This window comes from Rhagoletis pomonella, unplaced genomic scaffold, assembly GCF_013731165.1.
Source record: "Rhagoletis pomonella isolate Grant_MI unplaced genomic scaffold, Rhpom_1.0 Rhpom_scaffold_00001, whole genome shotgun sequence".
Lineage (NCBI taxonomy): Eukaryota > Metazoa > Arthropoda > Insecta > Diptera > Tephritidae > Rhagoletis > Rhagoletis pomonella.
The window spans coordinates 40,481,045-40,486,431 of NW_023458555.1; the positions used below are offsets into that span (position 1 = coordinate 40,481,045).

Below are 5,387 nucleotides of genomic sequence, written 5' to 3' on the forward strand. Positions count from 1 at the left end.
AAAAAAACAACACGTGGTCATTTGTTTGATTCACTGTATGTATGTATGTATAAATAAAATATAATCGTACATTGCTAAGGACAAGTGCTCTAAGTGCTAAAAAAGGAAGGTAAAAATAAACATAACAATCTATAATTGCATCGGAATTCAATGTAGTTGCACATAAAACTGTAAAAGTTACCTTCAGATTGCCCCTTCCAGCTAAGATCGTTTGTCCTGCATAACTGACATGCCACTGACAAAAGCCAATGATTTTGCAACACTGAAGATACTCTATATAGTGCACAGAGCATTCCAACACATACTATGTGCCTGCCACTCGGCCTCATTGTTGCAACATGCAACATGCCAACATTTTTGCGCATTTAATTGAAAATTTTGTTAATATTTTTACGATTCGATGTTGTTATTGTGCGAGATAGGCAACGAACTTTAAATACTTTTATTCTCACCTCTTGCAACTTCCAACGTTCGGCCACGAGTATGAGAGCAACGCATTAAAATCGACAATCCGCATTTGATTTTAATTGAATTTGAATTTTTAATTGATATGACAAGGAGCAGTCGAGAGTCCAGTCCGAGGAGCCACGCAAAGCCAAAGAGCAAAGTGAAAAGCAGCTGTTCAAACAGTTTGTTTTAGTTGTCGTTGTTTTTGTTGGCGCTTTGATTGCCGTTGTAGTTGCATAGTTAGTATTACCACTATGCGTGTTGCAGGCTTCACTGTACGTATGTACGTATGTAAAATGTGGCAATCATAAATTGGCAATAACATAAATTACCGTAATATGATTTGAAGTGAAGTGAGTTGGTTAGTTGATTTGGATGCTCGTTAAATACGTAAATTTTCGATTGTGTTTTTATGCTCAATTATTTTGATTAAAAATACATAAATATACATTTGTTTGACACTTGGCAGGTGATTGGTTAATGGTAATCTGTGTTGGAAGATGAAATTTTCAACATATTTTGAGTCGTTGCGAATTTCAAATATTAGCAAAATTTATGGCATATCTTTCGATGTTTTTTTAAAACCAAAAGGCCGAAAAACTATCAAAATGTCAAAACAAACTATTTATTGTGCATTTTTTGGAAAACTTTTCTTCTAGTTTTTTTTTACTAAAAACTGCAACCAATATTAAAGGGAATGCTTATCTCGCCATTCATGTACAATAGGGTGGTCCTTATACATATGTAGTAAGCAAATTTTTACATAAAATTTCCTAAGCCTTAACCCCTATGTCGATGCAACTATAGTCGAAGATATCACATATAAATCTTGATCCCGATTAAAGACGATTAAGGCGTGTCGCACGGGGGTCAAAGTTCATATTACCCTACGAAGACATCTTAACCGACTCTAATCGGGACCAAAATTTATGTGTGATATCTTCGATTATTGTATTATCGATTTTGGATATTAGATGAAAAAAAAATTAATTAAAATTTCCAAGTCTCTATAGAAACTGAAAACTTGAAAGCTAGTAGCTTGACCGACGTATCTTTTTCAAAGGTGAAAGCAATAAGTCTCAAACTTTGCAGGTCAAAATTGAAGTTGTTTGCGGCTATATGGATTTAAGTTTTATAAATCAAAATTATTTTCAAGCAGAAAAACAAAACTCATTAGTGATTACGTATTATATCTGAGCGAAAAAATAAAAATCGTAAACTTATCATTATTTGTGATCGAAAAAATATAAATTAAATAGTAATAAATTTCTGTTGAGCGTAAAAATCAAATTCAGTATTAATTTGAGCGAAACAAATAAAAATCATGAAATATTGATTAAATGCTGACTACAGGCCCTGCTCTAAACATTACTAAATATTCGTTTAGATTGCTCTTCTAGAAAAATTCTTTATTGAATTCCGAAACGAGAAACATGCATTTCTAAAATAATAGTTCAATTTTTTTTTTCGCAGCAATGGTAAATTGAAGTTAACCAATTCAGGGAGGCTCAACAAAAAATGTTTTCTCCAAGCGGGCGGCGAACGAAAAAGGTTTGAGCAAATATTTCGCTTTTAAACACAATAATACGAAATTCGAATTTTTAGTATTAAATTTTGCTTAAATATGTCCATATTTTATTATACATTAAAATAATTATAGAATACATACATTATTCGAAGTTTCAGCTTATCGATATACATACATTTTAATTATACTTAGAAACTAATAAATATGTACCAAAAAATATTCGTTCTTTAAAACCGATATCCATGGTCTGAAAATTTGCAATTTTAAGCTCTTCAAAATCTCTAAGTTTCAGTAGACTTTTAGTAAATCAATTTAAACCGACTCTAAAGTACTATAGCTAAGTAAGAGCTATAGTCACACAGCAAATTACACAGCTACACAAAATCAAAAACAAAAAATATCTGGCGAGTGATTCAAGTCAATAATTATAGAAGTTAGGCTTCCGAAAATCTGAATCTGAAGTCAGAAGTCAAAAGTTGGGTTGTTCTCTTTTTACCATTGAAATGCCTACTGTTCTGCTATATTTATTGTAAATATATATGAATGTATGTTTTTTGAGAAATCTACCAACTTTTGAATTTCGTGGCATATTTTTAGGCGCAGTAGTGATGCGCTGAGTTTTGTGATTTTATTAGAATAGAACAGCAAATATACAGGCCGTTCTGCAATTCACTTCCGAGTGAATTTCAATCAAATGCCTTTGAATTCAATTGGCAGGGTTGAAATTCACTCGGAAATCGCAGAACCTGCCTGATAAATTATTTTTACATTATCTTGAGGTGTCGCGTTGGCAAATAATAATTGTACAAATTGCATTGGTTCAGAATATGGAATAAGGTATCGATTATAAAAATAAAAAAGTATGTCAATAACAAAGAATTTTATGAATAAGTAATACAACGTTCAGGCGAATTTCTCTTAGTCATACACAGTTAAGCTTGGTAATTCAATTTGAGGGTGTTTTATAAAAGTTTAAAAATTAAATTATAGTTTTTTCTTCTTTTTTTTTGTAATTTGTAACGCAAAATTGCGCATAAAATTATATATGTACATATGAACATGTTATGTACAGTGGCGCTCACGTAAATATTTAGCACACTTATTTTTTACAACATTCGCAACGTTTTAAGTGATAAAATTTTTTCGTAATTTTTTTTTAATAAAAAATATAGTAAATTTTATAGCATCAACCCAAGAAGTCAAAGGTTAAAACTTTGTGCAAAATTCAGGAAAATGTGCAAATTAAAAAAAAAAATCATCAAAATTTTCAACTTTTTTTTTAATTTTTAGAAACTTATTGGGTACGGTTTCGTAGCCTAAATAGGTGCAGGTTTGAATTTTTTTGTCGTGGGTGTTGGGCATTTTCTTCCACATAAAAATGAATTTTATTCATCCCTGTTGCGCATTTTCTTCCATATAAAATTGGATTTTATTCATCCTTATATGGAAGAAAATGCGCAACACCCTCGACAAAAAAAATCTCAAAAATCAACGGGATATTTTAGGACTTTCACACCTGCAAATTGTTACACCAAAATGGCTTGGGAAACAAAACTGCATACCCGATAAGTTTATAAAAATTCTGAATAAAAAGTTGCAAATTTTGATGAATTTTTTCTTTTTATTTATTAAATTTTCGTGAGTTCAGCACGCAGTTTTATGGTATACATTTTTACATAAAATTAACGAAAACAAAATGTATCGCGCAAAACATTGTGAATTTTGTAAAAAAGAAAAGAGTGCTATTTACTTAAGCGAGTACATACATACATATGTAATTAAGTAGATTATTGTTATTACTTTTCTTTTCATTTTAACCTTAAACCGATTAATGATGCATAATGAACACTTTGAACTTAAATTACTAAAAGTGAGTGTGGTTGAAACTAAATCTAAATAAATTAATTTTACAAAAGAGTCAGCTTAAATTTAAATATATAATTAATATAGAGTTTTTTGTAATAAATTAATTAGCTGATAATTTAATTAAATATCCTTCAAAATTAATTCTCTCCTCCGCCGCTGCCACCACCACCGGCGGCATCCTTTGTAGCTGCAGAAATCGTTACACCCGTCACGCTGTAGCTGCTGCGTTCCGAAAAACTTGGGCTTGGCGCTCGACTAACTGCCGGACTGCGTGAGACTGGCGTGGCGCCGGGACTGTGACCCAATGGCACTACAAGCGGACCGATGGGCTTGCGTGTGCGTGGTGCACCACGTGTGCCCTGATATGTTGGACCGGCGGTCTTGAGGCGTGGACGTCCGGGGCCGCGTTTCATCGGTGTTGGCACAGCGGGTGAGAAGCTAGATTCGACGGGACTTAAATTGGTGAGTGATATTGAATGGGTGGAATCTGGAAGGTAGAAGGAGAAGTGAGATGGAATTAATAATAAAATAAATGCAAGGTGATTAAAAAGAAAAATGTTTTTCGTGTTCTTAGAGAACCGTAATTACTGAGTGGATACTCGCGAACGCAGTAATCGGGAGGCGGAAAGGGTCATAGACAAACCAAGCTCTTCGGCTACCCTTTTAATAGATCGAATGCTCTTCAATTAAACATAAATGGCATCAGGCTACTTTCTGACTACCTAACGGGCCACAACCAACTACGATTGCCAAATAGTAAGGTGCCTTGAAGATGAGGACTGTCTGGTGTATGGCTAGACAAAGGTTGATTTATTTTAAAGCTCTAATGGTTTTTTAAGGATTCATTAGGGAAGCCGAATGTATCTTGTGCATAATGGGTTAGGGTCTCCCTCTTTAAGAGATACAAAAGACCTTTCAGGTCGACACTGTTCTGTCATACCCGTGCTTTTATCTATCTATCTTTCTATACATCATGCTTACGATCTTATAATGTAATTTCTTGCTTTCATGTTGCATAAATTGAGCAAGTTGTTAATTTTTTTATACACTTTTGGCCATGATAAAAACATAGCAAGGTATAACCGTTCTCTCAATTTGGCGGCCATGATTTTTTTTTGAAGTTTGCCAACATTTTAAAATCATATAAATGTGAAAATAATAAAATGAAATTGTTCGAAATTGTTGTTGCTTGAGATTGAAAATGAAAATGTGTGTGTGAGTTTGTGAGTAAATTTAAAAATTAAATTGTTTGGAAACGTCAAGAATTTTAAAAGTGACTCTCAGCGGTTCTACCTTACTATATTTTTATCATGCTTTTGGCAATCGAATTTAAACAAGGCAATTTCTATAATATCACTGCAGAACCAAGTAACTGTTTGAGTTAAGTTTCTGCAGCAAGCTTTTGATGTCAGTATCCTGTAAAAAATACATCGATGATAGAGATGTCGTTTGAAAATCGATTAAATCGAATATCGATTAATCTAGCTCCTCCGATTTGATTTTTTGTCGATTTTTTAGTTGCGATTCGATCCGTAAATCGAACCAA

At 32.9% G+C, this 5,387-nt stretch overlaps 1 protein-coding gene across 1 annotated transcript in view; it reads left to right on the forward strand.

Moving 5' to 3' along the window:
- The window catches only part of LOC118744152 (chromatin-remodeling ATPase INO80), a 123,563-nt gene that overhangs the window by 116,719 nt on the left and 1,457 nt on the right, over window positions 1-5,387 (forward strand). The gene's annotated exons all lie outside the window — the stretch shown is intronic.